At 39.9% G+C, this 24,517-nt stretch overlaps 1 long non-coding RNA gene across 1 annotated transcript; it reads left to right on the top strand.

Moving 5' to 3' along the window:
- The first annotated feature begins 12,742 nt into the window (after window positions 1-12,742).
- On the top strand, window positions 12,743-20,829 carry LOC140507297 (uncharacterized). Its single transcript, XR_011968279.1, has 3 exons — window positions 12,743-13,045; window positions 13,618-13,748; window positions 19,781-20,829. It is a non-coding gene; the product is annotated as an uncharacterized lncRNA (long non-coding RNA).
- Window positions 20,830-24,517: the final 3,688 nt, after the last annotated feature.

The following is a 24,517-nucleotide window of genomic DNA, read 5'->3' as shown; positions in this document are numbered from 1 at the left end:
GTCCTAAAGATAATCGTGATTACTTAGAACTCACTCTTGAATTTTAAAAGCCTTCAGGGGTAGAGGGGCTGATCCTCTAGATCCAAAAGACAAAGCTGGACTATAATCTCATCAAATTCATGGTGGGACTTTTTTTTTATGCCTCCTAAAGGATTAATAAAAAAAAGGGGTAAAGACTTCTTTACCCCTCCATTACACAGATAGGAGGAAACTAAAGCCCAAGAGAGGAAGTGATGCACCCAGTGTTCCACAGCTGGTTAGTGGAAGGACCAAAGCCAGGAAGTAGATCTACTGACCTCCAATCTGGTGTTCTTCCCTCTATACAAATGACTATATAAAGATTATTTGTGGTTCATTTTACAGAGAGAGAAAACAGAGCTCTGGGCCTAGAGTTTGTAATACTTAGGTACAAATGTGCCTGAGAAATTAACTGTCTGACCCTGGGCAAACCATTTAAAATAAATAAAATAAAATAATCATCTCTGTAAAGCACTTAGCTTCTTGCCTGGCACACAATGCTATGTAAATGTTAGCTATTATTATTATTTATAAATAATATACCAGCAATGATAATTGTTCATGATATTAGCTATTACCACTGTTGTTTGTGAATATAATGATTACTGAATAGCTGGCATCTATATAGCACTTACTATGTGCCAGGCACTGTGCTTTATAATCGTTACTTCATTTGTTCCTCACAACCACCCTGGGAGAGGGGTGCTATTATTATCCCCAGTTTACAGATGAGGAAACTGAGGCAAACAGATTGTGACTTGCCCAGGGTCAGACAGCTAGTAAGTGTCTGAGGCTAGACTTGAACTCATGTTTTCCTGACTCCGGGTCCAGAGCTCTGTCCACTGCATCACATAGCTACAAAATCATTAATTATACCTACGCACGTATAGTAGTACCTGAATCTCTATCTGTAAGTGTGAGTTTGAGTGAATCTACTCTAAACTCTATAAGAAATATCCAGATGAGAAAATCTGACTAATTATATCCCAATCTTATTTACTCTATCAATGAACACACCATACTGACTGTCTGACAGACACCTCTCAGTTAGTAAGGAAAAAAGTATTTACGTGCCTTCTGTATGTTTCCTTGATACCACAACTAATATCTACTGAAGATCGGCAAGGTCGAATATTATTTCTGTGTTGAGAGTTCCCTTCTCAGGCTAATGATATTAGCACAGTAAGGAAGGCCGAGCTCCTGGGTATGAGAATCGTCAATAGTCCCGAGAAGGATGCCAACCTCTTGCACGCTGGGCTCTGCCTTTAGCTAGCCCATAAATGCAGAAAGAAGCAGAATTTTCATGGTTGGTGTATTCAAGCACACTTCACATCTGGCCTCAGACTTTTACTAGCTAGGTGAACCTGAGCAAATCATTTAACCTCTCCCTATCTCAATTTCCCCATCGCGGAGACAATTATAGCACCCACCTTCCAGGCTTGTTGTAAAGATCCAATGAGATGGTATCTGTAAAATACTTTGCAAGCCTTAAAGCACCATATAGATGCTAGCTAGCTATTATTATCTCCAATTTACCCTGTACATATCTCATTTGTACGTAGTCATTTTCACGTTGTCTCCTCCACCAGGGGTGATTCCCTTGAGAGGTCTTTGCCTGTATTTGTCCTCTCAGAGCCTAGCACACAGTAGGTCTTTAATAAATGCTTCTTGACTTGACTTCCATTTAGATGTGCTAGGAGACATTAGTTAAGGAAGAGGACGACCAGTAATTAAAATACAAAAGCCAAAAGACTGATAGAGACACTAATTAGGATCTTGAAAGACAAGTGAAAATTACCTCACCTGTGAGTTCTTGGGGAGGCTTAAAGAAAAAATTTAAAAAGGTTTATTTTCTCAAGCATCCTCACTCAGCCCTAATTTCCTCAGTGTCTTGTAATGGTGGCATGTGGCTATGTCTGCTCAGAAAGACTTGTGCACTTCTGGAATCTGAACCCTCAGTCTAAGGGTGTGCACACAGCCTTGCTGATACCAGAAACAATAAAACTGTGCCCACATGCCTGCATGTGTCTGTCTTGCACAACCTGTGCTGCTGCTGAGTTTAGTGGATAACAAAGCTCCGCATTAATGACTTTGAGGTCACAGCTGGGAGCCAGGGTGGGCCAGTTAGCAGTCACAGGCTCTGCCTCTGATGCCTTTGCAGATACCAGGCCCTGACTGCCAGAGGGATGGGACAAGTGGGGTGGGTGGGGGGCGGGGGAAGTGTTGGCTCCAAGCCACCCATTCCTGCTGCTGAGAAAACAATTCAGAAGGCACGCCTATCTGACAGTGGCTCCAGAAACATAATTGTGGTATTTGAAGGACAACTTGTTATTGTATTGAACAAAGAGTCCAATGCATTGTTGCTACGGTGGGGCTGGCCTTAAACATAGGCAGGGTAGGCCACTGCTCATCTAGGGTACTACAAGATACAGCCCCCTCCCCTAAAAATCCTTCCATCCCAGATCCCCAATGTTTAAATTAAAATTTCATTCAACATCAGAATTCAATCCAACCAGAATTAAGGATCTCCTATTAATAGTAGCTAGTACTTATATAGCACTTTGAGGTGAGCAAAGCCTTTATTTGTTAACTGATTTAATCCTTACAATAACTCTATGAGATAGTTTTTATTATTACCTCCCTTTTGCCAATGAGGAAACTGAGGCAGACAAAGGTTAAGTGATTTGTTCAGATTACACAGACAGTTAAGTGTCAGGGGTAGAATTTGAACTCAGGTCTTCCTGACAACAGGTACATCATGCTCTCATCCTATATCCTGTATCCACTATCCTAGCTATTTGTGCTAACTATAGGAAACAGAATGAAAAACAATCCCTACTTTCAAAGAACTAACATTCTGGAGGGAGTATAGGCTAGAGATTTGTTGCTTGGTGTTTCAGTCATGTCTAACTCTTTGTGACCTGGTGGACCATAGCAGACCAGTACTCCATGGAGTTTTCTTGGCAAAGATGCTGAAGTAGCTTGCCATTTCCTTCTCTAGAGGCTAGAGATACAATATAAATAGGTGAATAAATATACAGTAATTCCAGGAAGGAGAAAACATTTATAGTTGGGGAGATCATGGAGGATGGGACACTCCAAATGAACAGAAGCTGGGGACTTGAAGAGATAAAGTGAATGCTAGGTCTAAAAGGGCAACATGTGCAAAGGTATGGAGATAGGAGATGTCATTGTAGAGTTCCAAGAACAGGCTAGTTTGACTGAAAGACTGAATGCCTGAAGGATGTCTCTAGAAAGGTTGGTAGGAGTCAGACTATGAAAGACTTTAAATGCCAAGATGGAGAGATACATGCCTACAACTGAGTCTTTGATCTCTTTTAAGATAGAAATGCCCCCAGGGAAGAGGGGAGGGGAGTCTGTATGTTGTCAGCTGTTATCAGTTACTGACTCAGAGGGTGATGGGATCTAAGACCAAAGTTTGGTTAGAGATGGGAGGAGAAAAGCCAGAGGGATCCTAAACAGCTGGGGAGAAAGGAGGGCCCTGAAAAGGAATCTTGAGGGAAAAAATGGGTACAGAACCAGAAATAGATTATCTAATAAGCCCACTAGAAATGTGCCTCAAGTCAAAAGGTCCTAGGAGTTGGGCCTAGGTGAGTGGAAGTCAACAATAACTAACCCTTTCCGTAGCAATCATAATTGACATTTTACCATACTTTAATATTTGCAAAGGCTTTCTCTGCATTATCTCATCTCATCTCAGAGACTCAGGACACTCCTGTAAGGTAAGTTCTACAGAAATTGTAATCGCCATTTTACAGATAAGGATATTGAGACTCAGAGAGGTTGTGACTTACTAAGGACCATACAGCTGATTAGGTAGATAGAATATCTATTAAACACTTAACTATGTTCCAATTGGAATTTACTACGTAAGGCAGTGGTGGCACAGTCAATAGAGCACTGGGTCTCTCTCAAATCAAAAAGACCTGAGTTCAAATCCAACCTTAGACACTTTACTAGCTTTGTCACTCAGGGCTAGTCATTTAACTTCTGTTTGTCTCAGTTTCTTCAACTGTAAAATAGGGATAATATTAGCATCTATCTCACAAGGTTATTATTCGTATTTGTAAATAGGTGCTTTATAAATACTTATTCCCTTTGCCTTCCTCCACCCCTCCTCCCCTAGTATTCTCTAATACATATGATAGAACTTGAAAGAGAAGGTGATCAATGGGGAGTGGAAGATATAGAGAGGAAATGTCCTAAAGTTCCCTGGAGGCCTAGACAAGATAAGGCCAAAGTTGGCCTATCAGAGCCCAGGGTAGTTCCAGGGTGGGATACAAGGTTGTGCTACAGAGGAGATGGAGATAATGGCCCAAATGGCTACTGGAACCAAGATCTTCTTGACCTGAAGTCCAACACTTCATCACTCAAGTCTTCCAGTCTACCTCTCCAAGTGGCTTGTTCAGCTCCCTCTCATGAGAAAGCGATGTGGTGTTCTGGAAAGACTGCTGAATTTTGACTTAGTGGAACTGGATTGAAATTCTGGTTCTGCTGCTTCTTACTTGTGTGACCTTAAGTAAGTCACATGAGTTCCCCAACTGGCAGTTTCCTCATCTGTAAAATGAAGAAAACAGATCACTAACATCCCTTTTAACAATATTATCTTGGAAAGAGAATCTCTTGACCTTCTATGGTTCAAGGTCTTGGAGATAGAAACATGGGACAAAGAGATGAGTAGTTCCTTCTTCCTCCCCTGTCCTGGAGCCTAGGACTCATTCATCTCCAGCACCCAGGAAAAAGATGAGAAACACAGAAAAGAAATATCATTTCTTTGTCTGACCAGAAATGCTCCTGACTTTCTAGCAATCAGTTGGTCATAGTACAACTTAGAAGGAAGAGCAATAGATGATGTCAGATGCCCTGGGTTTGAATACTGGCTCTCTTTCTTCCTCAGTGACTTTGAAAATCATTGACTTTCTCTGGCTTCCATTTCATCATTTATTAATAAAAAAAAAAAAAAAAGGATGAGGGGAGGCATTAAAAAAAGAATTCCTTCTATCCTTTAATTCCATGATCCTAGCATCAGTAGCACATAGGGTACATAATAATCACAATGATAATAATGATAATAATAGCTAAGACTGTGTTCCAAGCACAGTGCTAAGCACTTTACAGCTGTCACCTCATTTGATCCTCACAACCACCCTGGGAGGTGGGCTCTATTGTTATCCCTATTTTACAGATGAGGTCATGAAACAGAATGAAGAAAGCAATTTGAACCTTGGCCCCTTGACTTTAGACCCATGCCTACTACCATGACTGTTGACTACTACCTCCTGATATTTTTCATCTTTGTTATTGCCTGTCCTTTACACACAGTTATTTTGTTCCTCAGTCATGTCTGACTCTTCATGATCCCATTTGGGGTTTTCTTGCCAAAGATACTGGAGTGGTCTGCCATTTCCTTCTCCAGTTCATTTTGTAGATGAGGAAAATGAGGCAAACAAGGGTTACCTAGCTAGTAAGTGTCTGAGGCTAGATTTGAACTCAGATCTCCTCACTTTAGGGCCAATATTCTATCCACTGAGAGAGCCATAGTTAGATTAGATAGATAGATAGATAGATAGATAGATAGATAGATAGATAGATAGATAGATGATAGATAGATAGATAGATGATAGATAGATAGATATTGAATTGTGTGATCCTAAGAAAGATATCCTCTCACTATTCCAGCTGCCTAGTTCCATTAAGTGGGTAGGGAACAGGGAGGGAACTTCTGAGGTGTTGTACCCTGGAGTGTGAGAGGTGGGGTTGGGGAAGGGACATCTTACTCTAACACAGCACAGAACAGAGAGGCTAGGGTTCAGAAACCAGATTCCACCTACTTCCCATTCTTCTGCAGACTGGCCCCATGCAGCCGTGTTACTATTTTATGACTCTGAAGCTCAAGGAGGTTCTTTTTCAGTCTTCACACACACACACACACACACACACACACACACACACACACACACACACACACACACACATACCCCAGTGTTAATCACCTCTAAAACTCCTTTCCTTTTCCTGACTTACATGCCAAAAGCATTTTCTGATCTCATTTCTAAAAAGGCCACAGAGGCTAAACTGGGAAGATCCATTTTCTTGGGAAGCAGGTTTTGCAGTAGGAGCCAGGACATTTGAAGCAAAGGGAGTTGAGACTCTGGCCTGACCCCAAAAAAACTGCCACATCTGGGCAGAGGTGGCCAGAGGAATCCGCCAACCTTGGCAAACCCAACAGGAGGGACCAGGAGGAGTAAAGTGAACCTCAGACTGAGTCATGGGAAATGTTGGCTTCTGGCACCTGGGAGGCTCATAGCCATGTCCTGAGATGGGCTGAGGCAGCCAAACCCACAAATGCATGACTGGCAGGCCCTCCTAGGGATGCAAGGATGGAAGAAATTGCTCTAGGGGAGGTAAGTTACAAGCTCATGAGGATAAAACTACACACATGTGGCATAAAACCCATAAATGAAAGACTGGATGTCACTCAATCACTCAGCTAGTATTTATTAAGCTCCTACTATGTACCAAGCACTATACTAACTGATGGGAATAGTCAGGAAAAAAATCTTTGCTCTAAAGGAGCTCACCCTCTAGTGGGAGAGACAACATGCAAACAACTGTATCCAAACAAGATAGAGAATAAATTAAAGGTATTTTCAGAGGAAAGACACTTAGATTAAAGAGGAGTGGGAAAGGCTTCCTGAAGAAGGTAAGACTTTATCTGGGCCTTGAAGAAAGCCAGGGATGCCAGGAGGCAGAGATGAAGAGAGCCTTCTGAACATAGAGTTACAGAGTTCAGAGATGGCACTGCGGATCAGAAAGGAGGCCAGTGTCACTGGATGACAGAGTAAGGTGTGTAAGAAGACTACAAGTAGGATGAAGTTATGAAGATCTCTAAAAGACAAATAGAAGGTTTTATATTTGATATATAAATATCCTTGATCAGATGTCAAATATATTTAATCAATAAATATATTGAGGTTGTCAGGAGCCACAGGAGTAGAGAGTAAAAGCTAAATGGGACAACACTTTTCACTGAGCTCTTCCAGAGCTGTCCTGGAGCCAGGTCTAGGGCACATGGTTAAATTTTCAGCATGAGAATTTACATCTTTGAAATTGGCAATTGGGAAATGCTACAAATCTGGGCTTAATTTATTGTTTTGTTGAATGTCTAGACTTAGGAAAATGATGGAAAAAATGCTGATACCAAAGATTAGGTTTAAAAGTGTGTCCAGAGCACATTCTGGAGGGCCCAGTTGTTAAACATTTACCAGCATAATACTGGCTCTTATCCCCCTTTTATTTTCTTTCCTTTTCCAAATTTCTTGTTGTATTTTTCTGGACTTCCTCCTTGCGTTGATCATAGTCTCAGTTGTAGTGAAGGGGTGTTGTGTGTGTGTGTGTGTGTGTGTGTGTGTGTGTGTGTGTCTGTGTGCATGTGTGTGTGTGTTCTCCTAGCAGCTAGGTAGTACAGTGGAGACAGAAAGACTGATTTTAAAATTGGTCTCAGACACTTAATGGCTGTGTTACCTTGGGCAAGTCACTTAATCTGTTTGCCTCAGTTTTCTCAACTGTTAAAAAGAGATAATGATAGTGCCTCCTTCCCAGGGTGGTTATGGGAATCAAATATTTGAATAATATTTGTAAAATGCTTAGTACAATACCTGACACATAGTAGGTACTGTATAAGTGCTAGTTATTATAACATTATATATATAATATATATTATAACTGTTATTACTGTTATAACAACAGTATTTATTGAATTGCAAACTCCCTGAGGTCCAGGAAGAGGTCATCTTTCACCTTATCATCACTCTTGACTTTCGGATTGCCTCTAGACTGATGAGTCTGGAGGAGAGAGTGGGGCTGATGACTTTTCAAAGCTCTGCCTTACATAAACCCAAATTACTGGAAAGTTAAGACATCACCCTCTTGATATCGTCAGTCCTCTTTGAGAACCAAAACTGGAAAAACAAACAAACAAAACAAACTGACACCTAGTCTAACACATAGTATGTCCTTAACAAAAATGAATTGAAATAACACTTACAGAATGCATTCCACTGAGGACTAAGATGTCTTTTCACTTGTATCCAAGAAATGTGTATATTTTCTTTAAGCTCTTAACCTTATTTCTGAGTATTTTGGGTGGGTGATGTGTCTACAAGGTACTGTACAGGTACAGAATACAAGTGCATTTGAACACTCAGGAGTCAGGAACCCTGAGTCCTCATCTTTCCACGACACATTCTGCCGCATGACATTTTGCAAATTTAACTCTCTGAGTTTCAGTTTCTTTGCCTGTCAAATAGGGATAAATGAAGCATAAAGTCATATAATTTTGGAATCAAAAAGGACCTTAGAAATCAGGTTATCCAACCCTCTTATTTTATGAATGAGGAAACTGGGGCCCAGGCAGTATAATGAGGTCGCACAGCTAGTTTATGACCCAGCTGGAGATAGGACCCAGGTCAGACATTGGCCTAACTCCCAGGTCATTGATCTTTCCACCACACTAAAAACACCCACCCTGCATAATACAAGTGGTTGTTGTAAAGATAAAATAAGGTGATAGATACAAAAGTGCTTTTAAATTATAAAGCCCTATTCGTGCCAGTATGTAATAGTAGAGGTAGTTTCATCCTCCACAACTTCCTATTGCAATGTAATTGCTGTATAAATATAGCTATCCTTATGTAAATATGAAGTATGCTTATCTTTTCCAATCAGTTTGTATTATGAAAAGACTTCTAGATTTGGAGTCACCAGACTTGGTCTCAAATTCTGGCTTAATTATTACTTCCTGACTGGATGACTTTGTGCCAGTCATTTCACCTCTGTATCTCTGTTTTCTCCTCCGTACGATAAAGGGTTTGGACAGTCATCCAATCTTCTAGCTTTAAATTCTATGATGCTAGATTACAAAGTCCTTCTCATAATGCAAAATGCCATCCACATTCAGAGGAAGTACTATGAAGTCAGAACACAGGCTAGGAGAGTATTTTCTCTTTTGCTATGTTTTGGTTTGGTTTGGTTTTTCTCGTAGTTTCTCCCGTCATTTTAATTCTTCTATGCAACATGACTAATGTGAAAGTATGTTTAATAAGAATGTATGTGTAGAACCCATATAAGATTGCATGCCATCTCGGGGAGGGAGAGGGAAAAATTTGGAAATTATGGAATTAATTGTTGAAAACTGAAAACAAACCATCATAAAAAAAAATAAATAAATCACAAAGTCCTCAATGACAAGATCTGTATCCCATCTATCTCTGGATCCATAGAGTTTAGCACTATACAGTCCAATCTAATCTAGCAAGCATTCATTGAACCTATATTACGAGCAAGGCATTGTGGCAAATGCTGGAGACACAAAAACCAAAATGAAAAGACAAAACCAAACTTCTGGGTTTTTCTTAATTAACAGAAATATATTTTTTCTCCTTCCCACTCCCTATTTCATTGAAAAGGAGAAAGAAAAAGAAATTTCTTGTAATAAATATGCATAGTCAAGAAAAACAAATTCCCCTAATGGTTGTGTACATATATACATGCATAAATATACATATACATATATATACGCACATGAATGTGTGTGTCTCCTGTCTGTCATGGCAAGTATGTCTCATCATCAATACTCTGGAATCATGAATGGTCATTGTACTACTCACAGTTCTTACACCTTTAAAAGTCATTTATTTTTACAGTGTGGTTGTTATTGTATAAACCGTCCTTCTGGTTCTGTCCATTTCAGTCTTCTTTAGTTGAGAAACATTCTTAAAATTGTTCATTTTCGTAGTGTGATGTTATAGTATAACTTGTTCTCCTGGTTCTGCTCACTTCACTCTGTATCAGTTCATGCAAATCTTTCCATGACTCTTTGAAATCTTCTGTCTCCTAATTTCTTACAGTAAAATAGTTTTCCATCACATTCATGTATGTATATATATATATATATATTCATAAGTGCTTTTCTTAGATGATTGGTTTACCCTCTTAAATAATGAAACTTTTAAAAAATTATTTTTGACAGAAGTCTTTCTAAAAGGTATTACTAAGAATTTTGAAATTAAAAACAAGAAATAAATATAAATAAAAGATATTACCTACTTTCCTCTTTCTTATACAATGTCTAGCATTTCTTTGAAGATTCAGTTTTATCCTGAGAGATATGGGGGATTGTAGTGGGCTGTAATGGAAGGAGACCTATGAGACTCTTAAGGTATAAGAGTAGCTCCTTCACTAAAAGACCCTAGAGGTGGGAAACCTACAACCTCAAGGCTACATGTAGTCTTCTGGGTCCTCAAGTGCAGCCCTTTGCATTCAGGGCCACACTTGAGGACCTAGAGGACCACCAGTAGGCTTAGGGCCCCAGGTTCCCCACCTCTATATTTCATTCTTTTCTAGTTCTTCTATCTATTGGATACAGATTTTTGGTTTTCGAATCCTGCCCCTTTAACAATGGCTGCTCCTCTCTGCTATTATCATAACTGCTTCTTGAACATCATCTTGCCTTAAGTTTTGATCCACTATATCTAATTGGTTCTGGACAGATCAATGAGTTTAGAACCATCTAATGGTAAGATCTAAAAAAGACCTGAGTGGTTGGTCATCCAGTCCAGCCTCCCCACTTCACAGATGAAGAAAATGAGGTCTAGAGAAATTAAATGATTTACCCAAGGCCACACAAGGAGCAGGTAGCAGGGCCAATATTTGAACACAAGACTTCTATCTCCCAGTTCAGCACTCTGCCATATGACCTCTCATAAACAAGCTTTTTAGAATTGTGATTAAAATAAGTGAATGAACAGGTATAGAGGGAAAGTACTGGACTTGAAAACAGAGGACTTGGGTTTGATTCCTACCTCTGACAGTTATAAGTTAAATAATCTTGGGCAAATACTCTCCCTCTCAATCTCAGTTTATTCATTACAAATGAATCATCTCCATTTACAAAATGGATATAATACAAATTGCACAACCTAACAGGTTGTTACAAGGATTAAAAGAAATATACATTAGAAGGTATAACTGTATGGTACTAAAGATGAAGAAATGATTATCACTGATATTATTAGTAACAGCTAACATGTATATAGTACAATAAGATTTAAAAGTATTGGATACACACTATCTCACTTAATGCTTCCAATAAGCTGGTGATGTAGTTGCTTTTAAAAATAAGGTAACTAAGGCTCAGAGAGATTATGTGAGTTGTCCATGGACACATAGCTAATATATGTCTAAGGTGGGATTGATGCTCAACTCCTCTTGATTTCAAGTTCAATATATTTCCCCATACTATATTACTGTTGCTTAGTCTTTTCCAGTTGAGCCAAACTCTTCATGACCCCTTTTGGGGATTTTCTTGGCAAAGGTACTAGAGTGGCTTGCCATTTCCTTCTCCAGCTCATTTGATAGATGAGGAAATTGAGGCAAACAAGGTTAAGTGACTTGTCCAAGGTCACACAACTAGTAAGTATCTAAGGCTGAATTTGAACTCAGGAAGATGAATCTTCATGACTCCAGGCCAAGTACCCTCTCCCATGCACCATCTCACATAGCTAATAGATGCTGAAGAATGGATTCATACCCAGCTCCTCTTGATTACTAAGTTCAATGCACTTCCCCACACTACATTACCTTCTTATAATGATGATGATGACATATGGTTACTTCCATCTACTCTATGTATCTTCTATGAACCTATTTATTTATGTTTGGTGTTTCCTCCGTTAAATCACAACTGATTTTCCTTTTTTGTTGTATCACTGCTTAGCACAGTACTGGATGGATACTTCAGTTCTTAGTTTACCCATTTTACAAATAAGCAATCTAAGGCTTAGACAGATAAAGTGAACTAATAAAGTGTCAGAAGTTGGACATGAGCCCAAGTCATGGTTAACTCTAAGACCAGTGTTCTTTCTTCAATACCTTCCCTCATCATGCCTGCCTCCTAACTTTTATGAGTGCCTTCAAAACGGCCCAAATCCCACCATCCTCAAGAGGCCCTTCCCACTATGCTCTCTCTCTGGGACCACTCCTTATTTACCCCACAGAGATCGTATACATACATAGATGACTGCATGTTCTTTCCCCCATTAGAATATGAACGTGACAAAGACCATGTTTTTGCCTTCTTCTGTATGCCTAGTACTAAATACAATACCCAGCACACAGCAAACAGGTAAAAAAAAGCTTGTTAATTGCTTAATTTTCACTGTACCATGTGCCTGAGGGTCTCTCTGCTAGCGTCTAAAGTGCTTGGACTTCAGTGGATGTGCTTTTGTGTAACAGTTTATCTGTTCAAAGAAAGCCTTTTTTCATTAAATATGGGTTTTCCTTTGCGCTCTGGGATGGCTGAAGGGCCCAAGTTTAATCTCTGCATTAAAGGAATAATATTATAACTTAGGTTGTCAACCTTTCAATCCTTTTTTGAGGGCACAAAAGTATGAGACTCTCAGGGAACATACATTGTTGCTAAGGAAGACAGAGTAAACACATGTGGAACCATAAGAAGCCAATCCAGTACTCCATACTGATGATAATCAAGTGTTAAAAAATACTGATAGTGGACAAGAAGTATTCACATATCTCATTTTCCAGGGACCTTGGAAGGGGATTGGGATTCCTCCTTATCTCACTGAATATTGGAGCTACGAGTATTTGAAAATCAACTAAACTAATCCAAGCTTTTATTTTACAGATGAGGAAATGCAGGCTTGAACTGGTGAAGTGGCAGGTATAAGGTGGCCAGTGCTCATTCATAAAATACTTCAGGAGTTGTTGTGTTTGTCCTTCATTGCCGAAGAAGACCATACCATCAGAGAGATGATGACATGACTTGCACTTGATTTTGTTTTGAGTGAGGAAGGATTGTGCAACACCACCAGCCTCACTTCTCCTCCAGAGCCATCTGAATCCAGTGACCAGATATTCATCAGGATGACTGGAGATGGCCCAGGATGCACTGGGAGACCTTGGGCCCTTTAAGCCAAGGTCTTTGCAGGTACTCACTTAGGATGAGGCAATGCCCATTAAGAAGTAGCCAGGGCATGGCCCTTTTCACAAGGTCAAGAAAAAAAAAGATAGCAGGCTGGGTGGGAAACAGCAACAGTTAGTATTGATATAAAAGGTCTAGGAAAAGTCCTGTGGGGCTCTGCATTTGGGTTGGGTTTTGGTCCAATTCAATTCCATTGTATTCAGCAAGCATTTATTAAGGATGTGCAAGACACTGTGCTGAGTATGAGGTATACAAAAACAAAAAGAAAACAGACCCTTCCCTCAAGGAGTTTATAGTCTCCTCAAGAAATGCAACATGACCATTGCCCAAGACCCAAATCACCAGTAATCCAAGATAAATGATACTTAGTCAAAACACCTCTTTTAGCTTTTCAGGGAGAGTGACATCCTGATGGAAGGTTTACTTCAATACAAGCTTCGACTTGTGCTAAATACTTTTTTTTTTTTTAATCAAGAGTCCGGTCAAACATTGTATTTTCACTTTGAATTCTTAGAAAGATATGGGGCTGGTTGACATCAGCTGATGTACTCATCATTCACATGTGCTTCACTTGACAGTTTTGGAAATCAGAGGATATCACAGCTGGGAAAGGACTTTGGAGATCATCAAGTCTAACTCCTCGCCATTCAGTTTGCCAGTGAGGAAACTGAGGACAGGAGAAATGAACCTATTTTCTTGACTTTGCTCAGTGAGTAGAATCCAGCTTTCCATATTCCTACTGAGATGTTCTTTCCACCATTAACTTAGAAACTTAGAGCAGCAATTGAAATAAGGGCTCTCTGGATTTGAGAAGTGTGAAAATAAGGATATTTGATTGGTTTCTCCTACCCATTTCAATATCTTTCTTTGGAAGCAAATGCCTCTTTAAATGAGTGATTATGTGATAACCACGCATCTTCTCCAGTGAAGGCAAGAGAGAATTCCCACATAAGACTTAGGCGTCCAAAGGAGATTTATTAAAGGATGTTCTATACAGTTGACTGGAAATGGGCATGGGTTACTGTGTGTCTCCAAATCTGCATCCTCACTGGGGTGGTGACATGGAAACTCCCCAAATTTCAGTGGTGTTGTAACTCCAAAGAAAACTTTCACTTTTCATACCAAAAAAAGGAACATCTCCAGTAGATGCTAGAGAGTCTCCTTTTGGGGGACCCTGAATGGTGATTAAAAGAGTAAGGTGATATCTAATAATACTCATAGCTAATACTTATATAGTGCTTGCTATGTGCTAGGCACTTGCTAAGTGTTTTATAATTGTTATTTCACGTGATCTTCACAACAACCTTAGGAGGTAGGTACTATTATTATCCTCATTTTACAGATAAGGAAGGTGGGGCAAAGAGGTTAAGTGACTTGCCCAGAGTCACACAGCTACTAAGTGTCTGATGCTAATTTCAAGGTCCAGTATCCTATCATTGTACTCCTAGCTGCCTGATATCTGTAACTTTTGCATTCTGATCTAAACCTTGGGGATCTTTGAGTTCAATAACTGATTGAGGTAGAGTATGGGAATGGACTGTTCCTTGATTTACTTAAGGTTGGTTTATAAGAGAGATATAGAGGGATTTCAATATGACACTAGGTACAGTGAAGTTACCTGGACCGAGATGGACATTATTATTGAGAAAATAAGAAAGATTTTCTTGGCTAGTTTTAAGGGTTAAAGCAAAAAGGATATAGGTCAATTACCTGGCAAGTACCAGGAGAATTCATTTGAATTGTTCTATGAAGTGAGGAATCAAAAGACTCACAGAGATGCTTATGGCTTTTCCTCCCTTGGAATTTGAGATGTAAAATATAAATTCCATAAGGAAAGGGGATTAAGTTTTTAATACATAATAAGATCATGGGACTACCTTAACAAAGGGATAGATTTACTTATTAATATGGTTTTATATATATATATTTATATTATATATGTACAAAATTATATATGTAATTTAGAATATATGTGTATATTCTATGACAAAGAATATAATTCCTTTGTATTCCTTAGAATGAGAAAGGAAAGCGCTTGCAATTATGATATCCTCATACACTTAAAAGAGGGGGAATAGAACTATGGAGATCAGACCATATAGAAAACATTAAAGAAGTTGGCCCTACCATAACTATCCTGTATTGTCTCACCAGGAAGTAGGATAGTCCCGCAATGTGGCTTGTTTAAGTTTTAAGCCTCTTTTTTATTGTCTATGACTTTTTTAAAAAATTAATTCATTTTTACTTCAGTTTCAGTTCTAAATTCTCTCTCTCCCACCTTCTTCTCCTCATCCACTGAAAAAGCAAGAAAAATAAAACCATTTTACAAATATGCAGAGTAAAGCAAAATAAATTCCCATATTAGCCATGTCCCATACATACATACATGTGTATGCATATACATATGTCTATTTATGTGTATATATGTTTATGTACACATGCACACATACTATAGATGTGTATATACATATACACATATATATACATACATGTGTGTGTGCATGCTTAAGTCTGTACTCTGAGTCCATCACCTCTCTATCGAGAGGAGCTTCTTCTTTTTCTTAGCGGTTAACTAGAACTTGCAGGTATTAGTGGATCTATAATCCCATCAATATGAATAGTCCCTCCAGTGATGTAGATTACAATCCATCCAAGCCCTCCAATCCAACTAGAGCAACTCTAGTTCATATCTTTCCATAAATAAGAAGTGCTAGAGGTAGACTCTCCATCCAATTTAATTTACATCTCCCCCTCTCGTTGCATAATCAGGTATACATTTCTTGGATGACATCCTTTCCACCTCTTCTCCTACATCATTCCTGGAAATAACCCCCCACGTAGAAAGCCCTGTTTTCAGATGGTCTTGTTTTCTATTTAGATTCTTCTCCAAAAAGAGCCCCTCTCTGACTCTCTCCTATCTTCAAGTATAGATACTTGCATAGACTAGTTCCAGACAACACTGTAAACTGGGTGTTTCAATTTCTCAGAGTTTTGGAACTAGACTTTCTAATGACAGGAACTGTTTTTTTTTTTTTAAACTCAAAGGACATTTAGGTATGACAGAACACTTTCAGAACCCACAACTGTTCTTCCCACATGAAAACCCAACCTTAAAGCTACCTTTTGAATGTCTCAAAATTATAGTTGGCCAGAAGGTTAAATACAGCATTCTCGTCTTCCTGATGAACACACAACTTAATCAGGAAGTTCAGTGGGAACTAAAGCAGGAGTTAATATCCAAAGTTTCAGTCCATCCCAAGCCTGAAGAATAACAAATGAGAGCTGATAGCAGTTATCAAGAGTGCAGATGATAGAATAGGGACTCTGCCCTGTTGGAATCTTGGTCTGATTTATGTTGGCTGCAGACAGGCACAGAAATGGAGCCTTGAATGAATTGGATAGCCTCATACTTGTAATTAAATTTTCAGCCTTGTGAAACTAGTCCTTCCTTCACATGTTATGTCTAGGATTGGTGGGATCTGATAACCAGGGAGTGTCAGTCAATGTCTGAAAGGACTAGGAGTTGCTGAGTTCCGAGGGGAGCCTTTTGAGGCCAGTACCACGATAGTAAGACTCAAAACAGGCTGACATTTCATCTGAAAACATGTCTGGACCTTTTACTTTAGTGCAGCCCTGGAAGAACTGAGCTGCCACAGCCCATTAACAGTTTGGGGCTTTAGTCTATGGCCATAGCCAATAAATGAGGCTCTTAGATACAGCTTGAGGCCAAGAGGGAGATGTCAAGAATTGTGCTTTTGTCACAAGTCTAAGAGTTGAAGTCTGCCAGACCTGACTTCTCCCAAAAGAAAAAGAAATGGCTTTCCAATCAAAGACTAAGGAGGGCAAAGGAGAGAGAGTTCATAAGAATAATGGTCTTTTATATGTATAGGCTACTCTATGCTTGAACAAAGCTCCTTCCCTGGCATTATTTTCCTTATCCTCCCCATACAGCTCTAGGGTAGGTGTAGCTTTGATAAGGACCCCTAATAAACACAAACATATTTGAAGCAACACTTACTTTGTGATAGCAAAAAAAAACTGAAAACAAATAGATTCCCATCAATTGCGAATGGCAAAAATAAAATTGTGGCATATTTATGTAATGGAATATCACTGTACAATTAAAAAAAACCCCACACATAAGAATATAGAAAAACATGGAAAGACTTATATAAACTGATGCAAAATGAAGTAAGCAGAGGCAAAAAAAAAACCCCAATATGCATAATGAATACATCAATGAAAATAGAAAGAATACTAACCAGGAAACAATTAAAAATGAAAGTTGCAAGATTACAGTGATAATGACTCCCATTTAATAGAAGAGAAGGCTGAAGCCCAGAGAGGTTGTGTGAGTTGTCCAAACATACAAGTGAGTTCATGACAAACAGAACCAGAACTCAGTGATCTGGACCACTTGGATACCATGCGACACTTTAGTTGAAGAATGACACTGGGGGTCAGAGTACTTGTCTTTCTCCCTGTCATTTCCTAAATAGTCAGAACATGGTGTGGTCTAAAGGCAGTCATGAACTTGAGGAAACTGATAATAATTTTAGTTATTTAGTAAAAAATAGTAATAATCTTAACCCAATATGAAGATAACACTACCAGTCCATCATAAGCAGAGCACATGCTTTGAACACTGGGTTAGGAGTTTGTGAGTTAAATCTCAACCCTGTCTTTGATTACTTGGATAACCTTTAGCAAATCATTTTCCTGTTCTGGGACTCAATTTTCTACTCTGTAACTTGGTTTAACTTTTTTCAAAGTACTGAGAAACTACCATGTATAAGACACCATGCTAGATTATGGGAATATAAGACAAAAACAAAAAAAAGTCCTTGCTCTCAAGGAAACCCAATTTCTATCAGACTGCATTACAATTTTCAATTTTTTTAAAGTTTTTGAAAGGACCCAAGTGGGGCAGTAGATGATAAAGGGAGACTTCTTTTCTTCAGTACTAAAGTGTAGGAATTTATCTCATTGTATTTAAGGTAAGAATTGGCCTTTGTCTCCTACAATTTTTATTCAATATTTTGGGTGGGGAGAGATTGTATCATTCTCAGTTCTTTAACTCCTACATTTTAATTGTTCTCTGGTATATACAAGTCCTAGGCATTTGAATATATGCCCAATGTCCATAGAGGTCCTCCTTCTTTATAGAGGAGAGATTGAGGGAGAGAGGGAGGGAGAGGAGGAGAAGGGGAGAAAGAGGGAGAGAGAGAGAGAGAGAGAGAGAGAGAGAGAGAGAGAGAGAGAGAGAGAGAGAGAGAGAGAGAGAGAGAGAGAGAGAGAGAGAGGTCATTGTGTTATATATTGGAAACACAAACACAAACAAAAAGTAAGGCCATCTGTACCCTCAGGGTGCTTACATTCAAATGGGAGAAGATAATCACCAGCTAGCTACCTGCTGGATTTAAAACCCAGATTCATCATTACTTATTTCCCTAATTCTGGTTCAGACTATTTGGGACTCTAGAGTGGCTTGATCCAGGGCCCTATATTGAAACGGAATGCTCCAAGTCACCACAAAGATAACTTCAAAGAAGACTTAGAACTCAGCCTCGTAGGACATCATGGCTACACCCATACCTCCAGCCCTGACTGCCCTCTCTCCTTTACATACTTCATTGACTTTATTGCCCAAATAGAGACCAGTTTGATCCAAGAAAGAAACCTTACCATAAGGTCATAGGATCATATGGTCAGGGAACCAGAAGACATCTAGGCCAGCTGCCTAGCCCAAGATCACACAGGTAGTAACCATCAGAGGTAGATTTGATTCCAGGTCCTTTAATTGAAGAGACTGTCATCTTTGTACTAAACCACATACTCCTCTTTCTTAAGGCCAAGTTCATGGCCACTTTCTCCAGGGAGCCCAAAAGTATAGGTACAATCAGCCCCTGGCCCCTTCAATTGTTTTCTGTAGCCCCAGAAAGATAGGGACAGCCAAGTACCTCTGCAGAGCATCAAACGTTTGCCCTTCCTGTTCCTTTTTGCCCCCATGACCAGAAGCATCTTATCTTCCCCCCTCTGCTGCCAATCCTTTGCTGCTTCTCCTCTAGTAACTCAGGCTACAATGAGAAAAGAAACTGCCACCTCTCTTGCTTCTGGGCTGAGAATTATTACCTCTGAAGAAAGGGGAAAAGAAAAGATGATTTTATTAAGATTGGCAACAGAATCGGCAAGTCCTCAGCGAGGGAAAATAATTCCATGGGCCACTTCCCTTTAGCATCATTATAATGTGGAGCCTGGGTCCAGGGAGGATTTCTATATTGCTATTAGCCAGAAGCTTCTATTGCCTTTTTATTTCAGCTTTTCAACACACAAATAGTACTGATAGTACTGATAAATAGTACTGATAACGTTCTGTCTTACATTGGCAGAGTACCTCTTACTCTGCACAGTTTGTTCTTAACTGTGGTCTCACTTAACCCTCAAGCATTGTCATCTTCCTTTTCTAAGAGAGGGACCTAAGTGTTAGAAAGACTCACTGATTTGCTGAAAGTCCTGCCTGGCATTCTAATTCCTAATTCATGGCTCACCATCAGAATATGCTACCTCATGGGTACATCTTTAGATAGAACATCTAGCAATATTTTTCTTCATTAAGAAGTCCAACAACTATTGTTGTCGCTTGTTTTTCATTTTTGAAGAGGACCAACGAGTGAATTGGATTTTGGGTGAATTTGATTTAAGTGAGAGTTGCACAGTCATCAGCCTCACTCTCTCTTCCAGAGTCATCCAAGTCCAGCCTCAAGACAAAAGTCAGGATGATTGGTGATGACCCAAGATTCAGTGGATGACTTTTGTGTCTTCAATGTCTGACCAAGCTCCAAGCATTCCACAGAATCTGTTTCATCTGCCTTCATGGGGCCATTGGAACAGATTATTTTCATCTGACCGTTCTAGTGGGGGAAGTCTTCACATACTTGGGGTAGGCACCTTCCCTTACTCACCAACAGATTTGAGGCTATCTGGTAGCCTCAACTTTGTTTAGCACATCTGCCCAGACGGTTTTACTAGGGTATGTCTGCTATATACACGACAGCTTCTTGGGACCATAGATGAGATTTCAGCGTCAGGGAGACACCAAAGGTGGCTGAGCAAACCTGAAAAGGGTTCAGCAAGCCTTCACACCAGTAAGTCCTCCTTGAACACCTCATATACCCTAGACATACCTCCATTAAGCACAGAAGGCATAAAAATTTCAAATAGGGTTGCATCACCTCTGCTCTGAAACATTAGAGAAAAAAAGTTTCTATGTTATAGCAATATTATTGATTGCCATAATGGAGGAAACCTATGATTTAACTGGTATAAAGCACTCCTTTTACCTATGCAAATCACTACCTACATCACAATCTATAGTCATAGTGTTTCCTGGGACATGGACAGGTTAAGTGCCTTGGCTGGGTCAGAACTAGAAATGGAACCAACTCTATTACTGACTTGTGGGCCGGCTCCCTACATACTACCCCAATGTTTGGACACATTTGCTTGGGATGTGACCACTTCTATGTCCTTGCCTTCTATACCTGTTTCACCAACTTTCCCTCTTCATGCTGAAAACAGTAATCAAATAAACCAAGATATTTCTTTCTGTCCACACCCCTCTCCCCCTATACAGATTGTTTTCTCCTTTTAGAACGTAAGGCCCGTGAGGGTGAGGGCTGTATTGCATACTTGTATTTGCAGTTTCCGGCACACAATAAAGCACTTAATAGATGTGTTTTCATTTATTAATTCATTCATTCACTCTTTTCTTCTGCAGTTCAAGTTCATATGTTTTCCTGGATGTTTGAGTTTGCTTCGCATTGAATTTTGAATTTCCCAGCAGTAGCTAGCTGTGCCTCCTGAGAGAACCTCAGTCTTGGCTTCCCTAAAGACAAGTAGGTATCTCAAACTGAGCTTCTGGCTTTGTGACAACAAAGACTGTGTTTTTAGATTTCTTGATGGTGACTGGTAGTCACTCTGGTAACCCCTATGAGCTATCAATATCTTGGCTTGGACACAGCCTTTCATACCTTCTTTTCCACTGTGACTCTTCTTTCCTTTGCTAACCGGTTCTTCATCAGTCTTGGCAGCTGCAGGCAGCTAGACCTGGTGTGTGGAGGCCTGCATAGAGGCCTGTTCCTCAAGGGCCAGCAGTGATTCATCATTGTCAGATTCTGTTGGGGGCCTGGGAGGAAAACTTGGCTATGAGATGTTAACAGCAAGAGAGCAAAGAGGGATTTTATCATCTGTGCCCAAATTGGGGAAGCCCATCCTCATTTTCCATGGAGATTTTGTCTTTCCATTCTGCCCTCAGCTGATTCCTAAAGGAGTCTTGCAGAGGCAGGTTGGTTAGAGATCCCAGGCTTGCCTGACAACTATCAATACATAGTCAGGATAGCATCTTAGCCTGGAGCACACTAAGGAGTATCTTTGTTGCTGGTTGTTCCCAGCAAAGGAGTCATAAATCTTTCCTCCATGCTCCAAGCATCTGGACAACTTGTCCCCTAATCACTCTCCACCCCACCCCAGGCTGAACACTGAACAGAAAGATGACCACAGGTTAAGTATTGAAGGAGAAGCCACATCAATAATTTCCTTAGGGAATGGTCATGCTAATCACCTACCCTTCAAATTAAGCAATGTCAGTCAGTAAGCATTTATTAAGTGCCTACTATATGCTAGGTACTTTGGAAATACAAAAACCAAAACTGGTCCTCTCTTCCAGGAGAAACTCATACAAAGTACCCCGCTCTTCTCTTGTCTCTTTCCTTTCGTTTAACCTCCTTTCTCCTCTACTCTTTCCCCTCTCCCTTCGTGCATTCTTCTCCTTCTACCCTGCATCTTTTCTCTCCTTCCCTAACTCCTTTTTTCATAACTGTAAAGCATAAAGAGGCCTTATAGGTCACAGAGAGCTGTATTTAACTGATGCAAGGAGCAAAATTATGAGACAATTGAGGCAGTAAGCGAATTGTCTAAGGTCACACAAAGTGGCAATACCCGAGCTTGAACCTTGGTCTTCTCCCTCCAAAGGCAGACACCTGCCATCACACTGTGCTAAGCTGCCCCTTCCTCCCATTCTTCTCCACCAGTGGAACAAATTCCAGGGGAAGAAGTATAGACTTAGGAGCCCTTCTAAACTCAAGAGGTTGCTGATGAATATCTCGGTCCTCTTTTGCTGACCCAGAGATAGCTTGGCTCTGGGTCACTCCCAGATTAATCATTTTCACCCAGGCTTTCCTTTTAAATTCTAATCATGCCAGGCCATTCTCCAGTTTTTTTTCAGGTGCCCAGATTCATCTGTTCTTCTTGTCCCCTGCTTTCCCTTCCCTGTGAGGGCTTTAATCTTTGCTGGGCTGAGCCTATGAATGTGTGACATCCCTGACTCTCTCGTGAAATGCAAATTAATTAGATTCTAATTAATCTCTCTGTGCTGTTTCTGTTTCACTCTCTTGTTAGGTTAGCCTAACATCTTTGTTGTCAGCTGGGTACTCAGCCCATTAAGAGAGATTCGAGTTCAGCTGGAGACAGGCAGCTACAAAGAAAACAGCTCTTACCTTCCAACTGGGATTTTGTCATGAGCTGCTGTATCAGCACATTCAGGCGACAGTCACCTTCAAAGCTAGGCCTAGTTTATCTCTTCTCCCATCCCACACCAATTCAATTCAACTCAACTCAAATCAACAAGTAATTACTAAGGACCCATTACTGTAAGGTTCTGTGTTGGGTGCTGGGCATAGAAACAAAAAAATAAAACTGTCCTTTCCTAAGAGATAGGACACATACATGGGTAATTAAGTACAAAGTAATTGCAGGGGGGGGGGATACAACACTAAAACCTGGTGGTGGGGCATCCATGAAAGAGCTTTCATTTGAGCCTAGTTTTGAAGGAAAGAAAGCAAGGGATTCCTAGAGGAAGAGCTGAAGAGGGAGAATATTTGAAGTACGAGGCATACGAGGCATGGAACTGGGAGATGGAATTCCACAATAATGCCCCATTCAAAGCTGGACCCGCGGAGGATACAAGAGAAGGTGTGTTCTTAAATTATGAACTTAATTTAATTTAAGAACTTAAATTATGGTTGGGAAGAAAAACATATAAGTAAAGCTGTAACTAGTGCAAAACAGAATATTTTTCTCAGGGCACAGACAGGTACTATTATATTCCCACTTTACAGATGAGGAAACTGAGGCTGAGAGTGGTTTAGTGACTTGCCCAAGGTCACACAGTTAGTAAGTGGTAAGAAGGGATAAAGGGGGAAAAGAGAGGTTCCTCATGTGTAAGATGGAGGTAATAAAACTTGCTACATCACAGGGTAGTTGTGAAGAAAGCACAATGCTAGCATCCAAGCAATATACAAATGTGACTTATTCTCGTTATGGGACTTTAACCCATCAATGTGCTCTTTGTCTCTGAACCTTTTTTCGACTGAGACCTGCCCAAGACATTTTGGAAATAGATTTGGAACTTCCAGCTACTGGGGCCCATTGGGATTTCTTCTCAAACAGCAGACATCTTCCAAATGTTCCTTCAGAACCAGAAAAGTTGTGTGTTCCCTATCCTTGTCACCAACTTTAGGATTAAGAATTTAGTCTTAATCTCAAAGCCCTATCTACAAGACCAAGAGAATACTAAGGACTCCACCAAAATTGGAAAAGGGTTGGTTCAGACTCGTTCAATTCATTGACTTACAGACTCAGAGCTTTCAAGTTTGGTGTGATCTTAGAGTTCATCAAGTACTCCCTGAACCCCCTAGAAGTTCTACATCTCTTCTGTACTTATCACACCCTGTTGTGTATTACAGTTACTTGGGTATGTGCCTTCTCTTCCATTTAATTATGAAGTCCTTAAGGGCAGGGACTGTGTGAACTCTTCTTTGTACCTGCACATCTCCCATAATGCCTAGTAAATAGCAAGCACTTAATTTATATTTGTTGACTCGTTGCCCTGGAGAACAGATAATGAAACATACTTCTCTACTCTTGGTAAAGGGTAAAGGACTACAGATGCAAAATGTATATCCTGTCAGATGCAGTTATTGGGAGGAGATTGATTTTTTCCAATGAGGTGCTACTATTCAGTGGTAGAGGGTATAATAGGGGGTGTCATTAATGACTTGGTGTAGAAACAAAATGCAACAAAGAAACTTTTTCTTAAAAAAAGGAATATATGTGCATATATATGTATGCATATAAGTATATATTTGTGTAACTGAATTCTCTTCACCTAGTCCAACACCTTAATTTGACCAACAAGGAAAATTGAGACCAAGAAGAGTGAGTGAATTTGCCCAAGGTCATAAAGCTAGTAAGCAGCAGACTCAGAGCCAAAATCCCAGATCTCTTGACTTTCAAGCCAGAGCTCTTTTCATTATGCCACCAATTCAATTCAAGTTGATCCAAACACTGAGTTTACAGTTTCGCAAGAAGTCAAGATTCATGCTGGAGTAGTGAATGAGTAAACAACTGTGATTTAGTGCT

Source organism: Notamacropus eugenii, chromosome 1, assembly GCF_028372415.1.
Source record: "Notamacropus eugenii isolate mMacEug1 chromosome 1, mMacEug1.pri_v2, whole genome shotgun sequence".
Taxonomy (NCBI): domain Eukaryota; kingdom Metazoa; phylum Chordata; class Mammalia; order Diprotodontia; family Macropodidae; genus Notamacropus; species Notamacropus eugenii.
The sequence above is the reverse complement of the archived record's forward strand: the minus strand, read 5'-3'. Positions and strand labels throughout refer to the sequence as shown.